This window comes from Canis lupus, chromosome 11 (assembly GCF_011100685.1).
Source record: "Canis lupus familiaris isolate Mischka breed German Shepherd chromosome 11, alternate assembly UU_Cfam_GSD_1.0, whole genome shotgun sequence".
Taxonomy (NCBI): domain Eukaryota; kingdom Metazoa; phylum Chordata; class Mammalia; order Carnivora; family Canidae; genus Canis; species Canis lupus.
Window position 1 is genome coordinate 37949636 of NC_049232.1, and position 14740 is coordinate 37964375.

A 14740-nucleotide genomic window follows, 5' to 3' on the forward strand; every position below is an offset into this window, starting at 1 on the left:
ATTTACCAGAACAGACAGTAGGACAGATTTGGACCATGGGCCATGCATGGTTTGCCAGTTACTGAACCAAAGTTTCATGATGCTATCTATGCCTTGGTGTGGGCTATTTAAATTCACCATTCCTGAATATATCAATGCCCTTTTTGGCATTGTTTGTTTGTTTTCATATTTCTTTGATGAGTTCTTTTTTTTAAGATTTTTTTTATTCATGAGAGACACACAGAGAGAATGAGGGAGAGAGGCAGAGAGACAGGCAGAGGGAGAAGCAGGCTCCATGCAGGGAGCCTGATGTGGGACTCGATCCCGGGTCTCCAGGATCACGCCCTGGGCTGAAGGCAGGCACTAAACCGCTGCGCCTCCCAGGGATCCCCCACTTTGATAATTTCTTTACTGGCACCTCAGGTGTTTACTTTTTGTGAAACTCCTGTTATTAAACCTTCTGGATGAACCATCTATCTTTTAAAGATCTTTTCTCTTGTCTTTATTATTTTTTCTATACTTTTTTTTTGTAGTGGATTTTTAAGTTTACAAAATAAATTTTTTATACTTAAAAAAATTTTTATTTATTTATTTGAGTGAGAGAGATAGCACATATGAGCCAGGGAAGAGGTACCAAGACTAGAACTGAAGGCAGATGCTTAACAGACTGAGCCACCCAGGTATCCCCCGCCCCTCTTTTTTACACTTTTGAAAGATTTTCTCATATTTGTTTTTCAACAGAGTTGTCTTTAGGTAAGGTTTCAACCAGTATTTGTACTTGTAGCCAAAGCTTCACCCCCCACACACACTTTTTTGCAGGACCAAATGCCTCCAAGTCTAAAGCCTTTCTGGAGTTTTACAGGCCAAGTGGTCTTGCTTCTCATCACTATATCCCTTTGCAATCAGAATTCTGCTAAGTCAGTAACAATTCTTCCACAAATTTTCCATATTCCAAAATTTATTGGCATCTTTTATCTGCTGTTTTCTCCTTTCCAGTTCTCTTGTCATCTTTATTTATTTATTGTTATTTTAGCGGACATTTGGGAGGGAATAGAGAAAATATGGTGTTCAATCTACCACGTTGAGCTGAACGTTAGTGCTATTTTTCTTCTTTCATTCTTTCTATTTTCCTGTCCTGATCCATCTCTACACACCATTAAAACTCATTCTAGTTATTGGACGCACTTTTTAGAGACTCATAGATTTCCCACCATATATAAAACTTTGGTCAGTTTTACAAAAAAGATGGTGGACCTGAGGTCTAAAGACCCAGGTTCTAGTTCCTGGATTTACTGTCTATGCAGCGAGGAGTCAGACTTCTTCAGGAAAGGAAATGAGTGCTTACCGGCTGCCTGCTAGTTGTCAAATGTGGTAATAGGTACTTTCTCCATTCTCATGCTTCTCTTTTCGTTTTTAATCTTTCAATGAACTTACTGTCCATTTTATGCCTAAATATATACAGCCAAACCTATTTGCTCACAAAGACAGCACAGAAATATTTTATTGTCTTACAAATTTTGATGTTTGGAGACAGTTTTATGAGAAAACACAGAGCTACCATGCTGTGAAGATCTGGCCCTAAAATATCACGTGTGGTATTAAAATGTGTTCTCTAAGGTATAATTGGGCTTGGTCTCTTTTGTGGTGGAGTATGGAGATGGGGTGAAGCAAATGGGGAAATCATGTTCAATAGTTAGTAATACCCTATCAGCTTTAATATTTGGTTTGACATGGGGATGAGCTCTAGAACATTATACATTTAAAAAAAATGTGTGTGTGTGGGAGGATGGAATGGGTGGTATCAGAGCTACATACTTGTTTTTGGCTCTGCTCTTGGCTATGGGATTATATAGCCAGAAGAAGACTTAGGAAGTCTTTCGTATTGTAGGTCACAAACTTTATCATGCATTAGTCACCAAAGATCACCAGACTAGAGCTGTGCAGCTAAAAGCCTGGAAGCTTTAAAATGCAGATTCCTGGGCCCCACTCTCAGATTCTCATGCAGTAGGTGAAAGATAGGTCCTAGGAGTCTGCTTTTGTGAGGTACCCCTTCCTCCTGACACATATACCCATAGAAGTTTCGGATATAGTTGGACCAAAAGCCATATTTTGGAAGACACTGATTTGGTCTCTCCTATTTACGGAAGAGAGAAATAAAGTCCTAAGAAGTCGAGCGACATGCCCAGTTTATTAGTGGGAGCACTGGGAGTGGACCACACATCTCATGACTGTTTGTGGTGATTTTCCCACCAGAGCATACACTATTATTTTAGTGTCTAGTTACATCATGAACTAAAGATATGAACCACCAGCTTGAAGCGTCTTTATTTGTAGTAACCTCAGTTTTTTATAAATGGTTTTCAGATGTTTGGGAATAGCTCTGGGTCTCTGTCACTCTGCCTGCAGGGAGGAATGATGGGGGGTGGGGGTGGAGGGAAACCCTCCATCCTTACCCCCGCACGTAACCTGCTGGAAGCTGGCTTCTGTGTCTTTTCTCCTCGAGTCATCATGCCCCTGGAAGATTAACAGATACTTATTTAGAAAATCGTCCACAGCATCCAGGAACTTGACACTTGATGAAAGGGAGAGTACGTGCTGCTGAACACCTTCTCTACCCAAGTGTGATGTAGCAACTGTTGCTACGTTCTTGGAGGAGAGGAAGGAAATGTTTCATGTGCCTATTATTTAGGATGTTCTTCCCATCTCTATCACAAACCAGCCAAACAAAATATACACATACTCTGCACTGAGTCATGCAGAGTCTATGATGTAGTACTATGTGTGGAAAAGAAAGAAGTTTTCTTCACTGCTAATAGTCATTGTCAAACATCTTGTACATTTCATGAAGAGTACTAATTGTGTATTTTCTTTCAGAAATCAGTTACAGAGAAATAAAGGGGTTTTTTAAACTACTAAAGAATATTTGTTGATATAATCTGAAATTCAAATTCTCAAATTCTCCTGTTCCTTATAAAATTGTGTATTATTAGTCCAAATGGGCTAGATTATGCCATGGTAACAAACAACCCCCCAAATCATAGGGACTTAACATAGGAAAGGTGTATTTCCCCTTCAGGCTTCAAATTCCTTGTGGATTGTCAGGAGGGTTTGGTACTTGGGATCCACACGGGAGGCAGCATGCTTCCTTAGCCCCCAGGGCAGGGAAAGAAGTGACTTGCTCTGCTTTCCCCTGCCAGTCAAATGCTTCCAACTCAGAGTGACTACATATCACTTCTGCTGACATTTTATTAGACAATTCAAATTAAAGAGGGTTGAAAATGTAATGTTGCCATGAACCCAGACTTTGGGACTACCAAGATGCCTAGATGTTTGTTTCCTGACAGAAGTTTTCTAAAATCACTGCTTTAAATTACCTTGACTTATTCACTAACATTTGAAAAAATTTAGAAGTGTAAAATGCATGTTGACAAATTTACATCTTAACCATTTTTAATTATACAGTACAGTAGTGTTAAAATGCATTCACATTGTAATGCAACCCATCTCCAGAACTCTTGCAAAATAGTTCTGCAAAATAAACTCTATACCCCTTATATAACAACTCCCTACTCCCATCCCCCCTGTCACCCATACTATTCGTTTCCGTCTATGAATTTGACTACTGTAGAGTCCTTATACAGGTGGGATCATAACAGTATCTTTCTTTTTGTGATTGGCTTCTTTCTTTTAGTGTGATGTCCTCAAAGTTCATACCTGTTGATGTATGTGTCAGAATGTCCTTTTTAAGGCTGAATAATAGGCCATTTTACAAATGTAGCACATTCTGTTTATCCATTCATCTATCGGTGGGCCCTTGGGTTGGTTCCACATATGACCATTGCAAATAGTGCCACTATGAATATTGGTGTTCCATTTTGTTTTATACAGGCTTCTTTTTTTTCTGTATAAAAGAGAAGCAGCATCTTCTTCAGACTTCTAGTTTGCTATTCAGACCAGTTAACAGGTATTTTAATTTAGAATAATGTTCTCATTTTGAGAATCTTCTGCCAGTGGTCACAACAAAAGGTAAGCAAACTTTGACTACCCCCTAAGTGTTTAACTGAGTCAACAGATTAATGGATTCTTGTGTTTGGTCTTGTATGTAATCTGCAAATCCTGACAGTTTTCAAGATAGGTGACAGCATAAGGCTAGGACATTATTTTTCCTCTACAAAATCTAGGAACACAGCAGAAAATTACATTTCCTTTCTTTTTGTATATCTGACTCAAATACTGTGTATAGTGTGGTCAATATGAATCATCATGTAAAATGTAGCCATGCAAACAAGTTGCATGTACAGCACAGAGTGTGCAGGAGCAGAGTAGAATTTTGGGAACAGTGCTGAAAGAAAAAGCAGTAGAATAGGATCCAAACTTTGCATACTAATTGCTAATGCATGGTTTTGGACACACTAGTTACAGAGCTTTTCTGAGTTTCATTTTCTTTTTGAATCTCTACAATGGAGAGCTTGGATTACATGATCTTAGTGGGTTAATACCAATTAACTGTAACTTCTAAAATGAATAGTGGTTTCTAAACTTTTCTAATATGACTTTTTAGCACAAAAATATTAACTCTGATTGAGTTTTTAGAAATGAACATCAAGTTGTGGCACTCTCTTGCTTAACACCTTCAGCCGATTCCTGTTGGCTTTGGATCAGTGTTTCTGAGACTTTTTTTATTATTCTCTCTCTTTTTAGACATTTTAAAATACTTCCTCTTATTCCCCCACTACCCCCATAAAAATTTAATACCATGCATAAACTGTTTTCACGTGCTGTGACACTTTGAAGGGACTCGTTGTATTGTCTTCAAACCGTTGCTATCAGGAAGTATCCTTTACTCCCCCATTCCCAGAATTCCCCAATTTTTCATCCACTTGGCATGATCACCCCCATTGAGAATATATGCTTTAGACTAAGATTGAAAATCCTTACTAGTCATCCAGGCCTGGCAAGATCCATCCCCTGCATAGTTCCCAGCATGTCTCCCCTTCCCTCCCCCCACCTCCCCTCCACTTCCCCTTGCTTACTACTATCTGGCTACTGGCCTCCTTTCAGTTCTACAAGGGCATCAAACTTGTTGCTACCTAAGGGCCTTTGCACAGTTCTCTTTGCTGGAGGGCTCTTTATTTTTAATTAATTAATTTACACTCATCCATCTGTTCTTCAGCTACATGTCCCTTCCCCTGAAGAACCTGTCCCTCCACTCTCCCTGCCCCAGTCTGTTAGGTCTCTTTTGTGACTCTCTCATGATGCCCTATTTGCTTCAAGCACTTATAATTTGTAGTGATGTACTTACTTGTATTTTTATTGTGTGTCTGTCATCCCAGTATACAGTAAGCTTGAGGCCATAGACTGACTTACTTTCCTCCGTATATGTCACATCTAGTTCAGTGCCTGGATAGCTGAAAACAGTCAGTGAAGGGTTTTTCAGGAAAATCTACAGTGAGGAAAAAACACCTCTGAACTTGGTATTGCTCTTTACATGAGTGTATACACTCCTGTTGAGTGTCCTTACGAAAATGAGAAATAAAATGAATGCATACCTTGTTAATCACAGCAGCACCCACGTATGTGTACCAGTTAAATATTAACTGCTGTAACAGTAAAATCCTGAAATCTTGGTGTTTTGATAAAATAGTGCTTTTTTTTGTTGTTCACATAAAATCCAGTTGGCAGGGCTGAAAGGTGGGTGGGGGTTGTGTTGCAAGCAGTCATCCAGGGATCGCTCTGATGTAGCCTGTGCTGTCTTTAATGTGTGGCTTCCAAGGTCACCCTGGCGCCTATGACCAGGTGACCGAGGGGGAAGAGAATGTTGAGAACTGCATGGGAGGTTTTCTTGGGGTAATCTTAGGAGTGGAATGTATCACTTCTGCCCACGTCCATTTTTTGTGTTCCTGATGAGACTCAAACCTCCAGGAGGATCCCTATCCCTATGATCCCACCAAAGAATCCAGTCAGTCATGTGGCTGTACCCCCTAGCCAGGGAGGCTGGGGGTGGGGAGGACAACTGTGAACTTGGGACGTAACACAAGCTGGCCTTTGCCACAGTGCCCTTGGAAAGTCACACATGTGCAAGTGTGTAGTAGATGTCTAGACGTGTGTGTGTTTATAAATCATTGTCAGTAACTTAGAGGTCTTAGGAGTCTGAGACTCAGAGAAAGGGAACCACGAAAAATAGGAGTATGTGAGTTTTATTTTGGAGGTTTCTCCCCTATAATTTTCAAAATTAGAAGATTAGATATGATGGACTGGGGGAGGGAAAGGTGGAAATGGGCTATGAATTAGAAATGCACTATATACAATAAACTGAACCAAATTTATTGCCATGCCACAACCAACCTTCCCAGGCTCTCTTGCCCAGCTGTGTTTGTGATAGTGCAGATTAGCATCTTGTCAGCTGAATGTCAGGCTGGCGGCTGGCAGCATTGGCCTTCATGAAATGGAGCCTTTTTGCCAGTGGACTGTTTTCAGTTCCTCAGTCACCTGGTAAGTCCTATTTCTTTTGATGACCTACAAATAAGAATGAGTTCTCCATTCCATGGGGCTGTTAATCAAATAGTGTCTGTTTGTTTAAAGAAAAAAAAAAAAGGTCTATTGCATGTCTGGTTCGTAAGACTACAAGGCGGTTGTAATTGATCTATGAAATCGTGATCCTATACTTTTCTCTGGGCCAGAGCTGACCCAGCCGTCCTGCAGGTGTACAGTTCTAACCCACGCTGTGTGATGGGAGCAGAAATATGAGCCTGGGCATTTCTCTCCTGCACGGTTTGTGAGCCTCTCTCAACTGCTGTCCTTGGCAGAAAGGAAGAAAGAAAACAAGGATGAATGAATGGAGAGCTTGGGTGGCTAGGAGGGCCGCAGTGTGACTCCTATTTGGTTGTACTGGGGAGCTCTGGAGACTTGTTCTTTTTTTCCCCTTCTGTCATCTATTGACCTCCGTCATCTACCTTTCAAGAAGCTGGGAGGAAGAGCAGCATTTGGAGGCTTACAACTTAAATTCCAAAATTTCAAACAAGTTATTTGGTGAATTGGATTTTTTTTAACAAGTGTAAACATTTTCCACCTTGTGCTTCTTTCAGTTCTTGTGTTTTTCCTTTTGCATCTGGTACAGATTCAGATCAGTGTTGTCCTGCTTTTCCTTCCTTCCTTCCTTCCTTCCTTCCTTCCTTCCTTCCTTCCTTCCTTCCGAGAGTGAGAGCAAGCATGAGAGAGTACGCTCATGTGTGAGAGAGCAGGGGAGGGGCAGAGGGAGCAGGAGAGAGAGAGAATCTCAAGCAGGCTCCGTGCCTAGGGGGAGCCCAAGTCAGGGCTTGATCCCATGACCCCGAGACCATGACCTGAGTGGGAAATCAAGAGTCAGTCGTTCAACCAACTGAGCCCCCGAGGCACCCCTGCTATCCTGCTTTCTAAGCTTCTGATGAAGCTAGAAAGTGTTGGATTGACATTATCAGAAAGTTGGGGGCAGCGGCAAACATTACCACTGAAGCAGGCCAGTAAGGTCACACTGGCATCTTTCCTGCTGCCTCAGTAGGATTACTAAAGAGGTTTGTGCTGAAGTTCCACCCAGGACCAGAGCTGGACAGGTGGCCTCCCAAGGCCAAGGTTTCACAGCTTGTTAAAACTTCACAGTGGTACTGACATGCCACGAAGTGGTGGCCACTCATTTCTCCTGGGTTTTACCCCAAACGGTCTCATTTAGAGCAAGGTAGCCATGTAGAAGCTGGGTGGAAATGGCTCTGTGGGATCCCGGCAACTGCAGGAGTCCTGCAGTTACGTCTAATTTGAATCTGCCTGTGAAGAGCCTTAAGCGTCCCTGTGTTTGGGAACATGCCCTTCCCTGCTGGATTTTGTTCTAGGTCATCCCGCGAGTAGAAGATGACTGTTCAGAGGAATGCTCATTGAGTGGGAATTCGGGAGCCTGTCAGCCAACCATGAGCTCAAGCAGTTCTCTTTCCCTGCAGCTGGACTTGATTATGTCTTTAGCTGCCACTGTTAATGAGGCAAGCGCAGCATCTGCTGGGAGCTGGGCTGGCACTTCCAGGGCCGTCTGCCACCTTCCCATCAGTTGCTGCAAAGAGTGTCCAGGGTGTGGAGCAGATAAACCTGAATATTGGGCGTGTGGTTCTTTGAAGCTGTTTTTGAGGGGGGAATAGAAAATGACTGAACTTGACATTGAGTGGCTTGCCAGCGACAGTGTATATCTCTTATAATTTTTGTGTACTGGTTGCTTTTGTTTCAGTTGGAGGTTTTCGTAGGGGTAAGCTTGGTTTTGGTTGAAGGCATGGAAGATTCTAGCTCTGATTTTTACAGGTGCCTCCTATGTAAAGTCACTAGTTTCTTGGGTGATTTCTGAAGCTGGGACAGATGACACCAAATTATGTCATTCATTTTATAAGTCTGTTCTGTGTTTGGTGGATTTACTTCATTCATTTGGTAAGTCTGTTCTGTGTTTGGTGGGTTCCCTTTCACGCAGGCTATTCCAGAAAATGTTTGCATTTTGAATACAGCAATGTAAGTGGTCAGGTCATCATAACTAAAATACTCTCCATGTTGTATTTTTTGAAACAAATATAAAGTACTAGCTTTTTGGAATTTATTCAAGAATCCCTAATCTGAATAACTCCTTTTGTTTTGTGACCTGACATAGGATCGTTTCAAAACCCATTTCTTCAAGGGGCTTGACTTCTTATTTTCTGGATTTGATTGACTTTTTTTTTTTTTCCACATCAAACTCGATTGTTAAAATCTTCAAGAACTAAGTCCTATTATGCATCTTGTATCTTTCCAAAGTGCCCAATCTAGCATCAAGCCTAGTAGACCCTCCAGAGATTAAGTTATCAGTATATTTTGGCTGCTATAATAAATTACCACAAACTAAGTTGCTTAAGAAAACAAGAGAAATGGGGATCCTTGGGTGGCTCAGTGGTTTAGCGCCTGCCTTTGGCCCAGGGTGTGATCCTGGAGTCCCAGGATCGAGACCCACATCAGGCTTCCTGCATGGAGCCTGCTTCTCCCTCTGCCTGTGTCTCTGCCTCTCTGTGTGTCTCTCATGAATAAATAAATATTAAAAAAAAAGAAAACAAGAGAAATTTATATCCTCACATCTTTAGAGACAGTAAACCCCAAATCAGGGTGTCAGCAGGCCTTGTTCCCCCCAGAGACACCAGGGAACAATCTGTTCCTTGCCTCCTCTGGCTTCTGGTTGCTGGCATTCTGTGGTATTCCTTGGCTTGTGGCTGCATCACTCCAGTACCTCTCTCTGTCTTTATACCATCTTCTTTGCACATGTCAAGCTGCTTTCTGCCTCTCTTGTGATGGCATAGTCTTCTCATCTCAAAATCTGTAACTTAACTACATATCTGCAAAGACTCTTTCTCTCATCCCTGGGCATGACATATCTTTGGGAGCCATTATCAGTCTACCACACCCTTGGATGGTTTCTGAATGATCTTGTGGCCACTCATTGGATCTTCATCAAAAGCACTTCACCTCAAGGATATTTGCTTCTGTTTTATTTTTGATGAACTGTTTGCTTCAAGTCATTTCTGTTTCATATCATCTTGTTCTTTATTCTTTAAGATATTATTTGCAGTGAAAATTACTTTCCCTGCAGTAGGAATGGCTATGACCTTGACAGTCTGTGCCATTAATGATGAGTCTTACATGCTCTTTGGGACTGAGGGCAAGGCATTGTAACTATCATCACTGAAACTAATGAAAGCTGGGTGTGGTGGCCAGAGCAGGGTTATTGTGGATTTGTTGGTTAGATAGCATCAAAGTCTTGGCATTAACAATAAATTTAATAATCTCGACATAATCTCAGTGTCAAGGATTTTACTTTCTAAGCTTTACTCCTATCTTTTGAATTTGGTTCCTCTAGAATACCTGATGTCATAATTCTTCAACTCTACTGAGACTTGTAAGTGCTTACTCCTACCACCCTTTCACTGTACCTCATTCACCTGACTTCCCTCCTGGGCCAGCTCAGATGCCTTGCCAATCATCATTACAACCCCCTCAGTTTTTTTCTCCTCCCTTGATGCACTCAGTTGACTAAACCTTCCCCCAAGTTCATTGTACCTATGCAGCTGGGTGTGGTCACTTCAAAGGGCCAGCAATTATACTATATTCCCCTTATCTATCCACTCTCCCACTCCCTCAAATTGACATTTTGCTGCTTTTCTCTTATCAAACCTCTCACAATATCTTCCTTCTCCCCACTTATAGCTTCTTTAATTGGGAAAATAAAAGCCATCCGAAGAAAATTTCCACATTTCTCCACCCACTTGCATCTAGTTGACATACTTTACCTTCTCTTCATTTGTAATGGGTAAACCATCCATTCTCCTAACAAAAGCCAGTCTTTCCAAATGATGTCCCAGATCTCATCCCCATTTCCTCATTCAAAGATACTGCTCTAATTATCTGCTTTTCTGTATCCGATTTCTCTTGTTCCTACTCCTTTTTTACTTATATGCTAGACTTTTCCCACCAGCCCATAGACATCCTGTTACTTCTGCTGTACTTAAAGCTCTCTTTATATGATTTGCACCTTCATTTACCACTCCTTTCTCCACTTTTCTGTACATTAAAACACAAATGATCGCTTCCTCTTCCTGTGAAGCCTTTTACCACTTGGCCTCCAGAACAATACATTCGCCTTTTCTTCTTCCTATGGGTTTATTCCTCTTCTGTTTCCCTGCTTCTCCAGGATCAGGGAAACTCTTTTCTTTCCACATTCACTTCTTGGTAATCTTAATCAGTATCATGGCTTTAATTGCAAATTAGATTCCAATATCCAGATTTGTACCTGTAGCATACAACTTTCCTAACCTTCATCCTCCTCTATTCACCACCTACTTAGCATTCCTACTTGAATATTTAATAGGCATCTCAAACATAACATGTAAAACTGAGCTTCTGATCCCCCTCCCTGCAAAAAAAAAATAATAATAATAAAGCAAAATATGCTGCTTCCCCCATAGACAGTCCCATCTTATTGGAAGCTAACTCAATCCTGTCACTTTCTCAGGTTAAAAACATTGGGGTTGTTTTTGACTCCTCTATTTCTGTCACACTGCACACTCACTAGTAATGTTCTGAGCTCCTTGTTTTATAAGTGCAGATGAAAGTCACTTCTTAAATCTTCAACATCACCATCTTGGTTCAAATGATCTCCTATTTGCCTGGATTATTGGGAAAGTGCTGGCCACATCATCTCAGTTTATGCTTACCTACTTTAGTATCTTCCCTGTGCAGCACCCACTGATCCTGTTAGACCAGGTCAGATACTCCTCTACTTAATACCTTCCAATGCCCTCCTATCTCCCTGAGAGCAAGTGCTAATGCTTTAAAATGGGTTATAATGCCCTCGACATCTGACTACCTCTCTAATCCTCTCATACCAGTTTCCTCCATCTTTACTGTTCTCCAGCCACATTGGTCATCATGTAACCATCTTCATTTCTGCTCCTCAACATGGGAGGCATCTTCTATCTCAAGGCTTTGAATTTCATATTTACGTGTTTATAAAAACAAGATGAATATATTGTCTTTATGCTCATTTTTACTTCCTTGGTTTGGGAACAAATATGAGTGTGTAGGTGGTTTTTCTAAGGTAGTTTTTCTAATTTTTCTTGCTATTTGCTAAATTAAAAAAATATTTTGAAATGAATTGACATCTGAGACTCTTGTATTCTATATAATTTTTACAGACTTATCTTTCCCCTTTGCAACAAAATAGTTGAAATTCTCATGGTCTTGTGCATTTTTGAAAATCACTGTGACTCACTTCTCAATTATGATTCTTTTATCTTTAACTCTGTGGGGTATCTCCCCCACTCCTTGGCACCATAGAAATAGCAGAAAAAGATAGAAGGAACCCCTAAGTTAATAGAAGTTCACAGATGTCAGGGGACATGTTAATGACCAAGTCTTCTCTCATCCAGAGCCTGCAAGGGAAAGAACACAGGCTGGGTGGTGACTCAACCACATAACTAGCATTATGACCACAGACAAACCCCATAACCTCTGTGAGTCTTTACCTTCCATATCTGTAAAGAGAAAGGGGCTGAACCAAAGGGATTGATCTCTGAGGGCTTTTTTAGTCCTAACAATCTGTGCATGTAGGCAAGAGTACCACTCAGGTCATAAATACCTGTTAAATTATATTGAGGTCTCTCCCCTTTCATACCTGCTCTTTGCCAGCTTTTATGTTAAAATTTTCCACCAAACAGGAACACCAGAGGCAAAGGACTTCCAGGCAGGTACCACCCTTTCTGATTGCCAAATGTCTCCCCAACCCAACCACTGCCTGCATGGATGGGCTTTTGCTAGAAATTGGCCAGCTTTAGTCCCCTTCTACAAATAAACTTTAAAGTACTCGCTTGAAGAGTGAGGAGCTGCCAGTGGTACTGGCAGTGAGTTTTATAATTATTTTTTGATGTTTTCCATGTGACTTTTGGTCTGAGGGCAGAGTGTTTGGTTGGGCTGTATTGATGGTTTTCCTATGGTCATGGTTTACACCTGCTGGCCATACAGGAAACTGTCGTAGGAGAGCTCCTTGTTCCTCTGGCCCTCTCCTAGCCTCGGGACATGCTGACTTCCATGTCTGCAGCTGTAACCATTGCCAACCTGTCCATCATTATTTGTGTGTCAGCCGTGGCTGCTGCTGAGGAGAGGCTTGGACTACTCAGCTTAAAAAACCTGAATCAAGCCTTGGAAGGCATTTTTCCTACCATGATGTTGAAGATAGTGATGAAGGGTAACCAAGGGTAACCACATTGCTGTGAGCCAAGGTCTGGGTTGGCCTTATCTTTAATACTCACAACTGCTCCTCCAGGAGTGGCTTTAGATCCAGGTTGGGAAAGATGAAAGTGACCTAGGTGTTAATTAGCAAGCAGTAAAAGGTTGAGCTAAATTGGAATTCAGACCTTTCTGACTTCATAGTGCATGTTCTCTCTTCTACTCTATCCTGCCTTTTAAATGTAGGTGGTGCTAGACTAAGATCCCTTATAGTTAATTTTGATGGGTTGACCAGGAGTTCAGATCTTTTATTGTGTATCAGTTCTCTTATGGGGGAAAAAAGGAATTCTTATTTTTAAACAAACTTAGAAACTTTGGCAATATTAATCCTTTGTGTGTTGGGGGAATTGTTTTACTTGTTGATTTAGGTTCCATTGTTTGATCATTATTCACGCACATCTTCTAATAAAAGATGAAGATAATTGAGGTTAGTTGAGAATTCGCCTACTAAAATTGTTGGCTGTATTATATTTCTTCATCTCTTTCTTGCTTAAGATAAAAAAAATCACCCCTACCAACAAAATCATGTAACTAGAAATTAGGAGAAGAGGGAGACTCTAATGCTTTCTTTTAAAACACATGGATCTTGAGATTTGAATAAAAGTGATAATATTTTACAATTCCTATCTGTTTAATTGTGACAAAGTACACCTGCTTGCTTTTAAGAAGAAAAGTAATAGAAGTTTAAGGAGGGAGGAAAGTGACGTGGACACCCGATAACTCTTCTCCAGTGATATTCTGATGAGTTAAGCATAAATGAATCAGAAACAGATGGATTCTTTTTTTCCCCCTTAAAATACACATGGGTTTAAAAACCAAGGGAAAATATGCTTGGAAAAAAATGTTCTTTGTTAAAGCCTAAATGTTTGAAATATAATTTAAAATTTTCATAGGATCCAGCAAGTAGTTGTGTGCACTCATCTCTAATTGAGATGGGGTGTGTGCATAAGTCGAGCATTTAAACTATTCTGTGGAGCTGCTGTCAGGGAGGCATAACAGTCCTGTAAAATGACATAAGGCACAAGGGCCTTATGTGCAAACTCGTTTCACATGGCTTCTTGGGTATTGAGTAACATGAATTTCATGTAATTTGATTCTTGAAAATTTCATAAGGTTTACCTCAACCTTTGTGTGTGAAAGTGGAAACAGTTTCAAAGGGATATATCCAGGTGCTGTGCTGGGCATCTTTATTCCCCATCCTTCTGCCAAGAGTGGAGTGTCATCTCCATGACCTTGTGCTCAACTGATTCTCCTTTACTTTCTTTGGTCATTGTTTCAGGTTTGATTGAGGCCAGTATTGCCTATAATTTGTTCTAGCTGCAGGTGTTCCTATGGATGTGGACTTAACTTTGACTTTACTGCAATCTGGCAAACTTCTGAGTAGCAAGAGATGAGTTCTAGAAGAGATCACCCAGTCATCTTTCTTTGTCCAGGTCCTTTGTTGTTGACTGGAGTACTTGTGAGATCTTTGAGGAACTGTGGTAATGGTGACTTTTGAGAGCACAGTTTTCCAAATTATGAAGCTATTTATCCCAAAGAGATGCACTACCTTCTCCTGATATTTCTGGTTGGGTATATTGCCCCTGTCCTAAGTTAGACATGGAGAAGACCCATGTTTTGGCAATTCATTAAGCTGCTTTTCTGCCTAATGCCTCTGCTCCTGTTAGGAGGAAAAATATCCCTTACACTTACACCTATGCTTGCTCCACACTGAACTCCCTAACATCTTTCTTTTCCTTTCTCACAAAAACCATCAGTTCCCACTTTTACTCTCCATTTTTATGGCTTGGTATCTCTGTATGTAATTTTAGTCATCTGATTTCACAAAGACTGCCTTATTTTCCTTCAGTATTTAGAAAATTCTACAATTCCAAACCATTTTTGCTTCTTACATGGTCCATTCCCTTTTGCTGGCAAACTATTTCTTTCAGCATAAGTATTTCTTAATCTT

At 40.8% G+C, this 14740-nt stretch overlaps 1 long non-coding RNA gene across 3 annotated transcripts; it reads right to left on the reverse strand.

Annotated features, from left to right (window-relative positions):
- Positions 1-2291: 2291 nt before the first annotated feature.
- LOC102156260 lies at positions 2292-12930 on the reverse strand. Of its 3 annotated transcripts, XR_005366403.1 has the most exons (6): positions 12813-12897; positions 11777-11936; positions 6325-6495; positions 5282-5422; positions 3694-3880; positions 2292-2493 (listed from the first exon to the last, which is right to left on the reverse strand). It is a non-coding gene; the product is annotated as an uncharacterized LOC102156260 (long non-coding RNA). The 3 variants fall into 3 exon arrangements; XR_005366402.1 differs by lacking the exon at positions 11777-11936 and having other exon boundaries at positions 12813-12930; XR_005366404.1 differs by lacking the exon at positions 11777-11936 and having other exon boundaries at positions 5278-5422; positions 12813-12930.
- Between the last annotated feature and the right edge of the window lie 1810 nt (positions 12931-14740).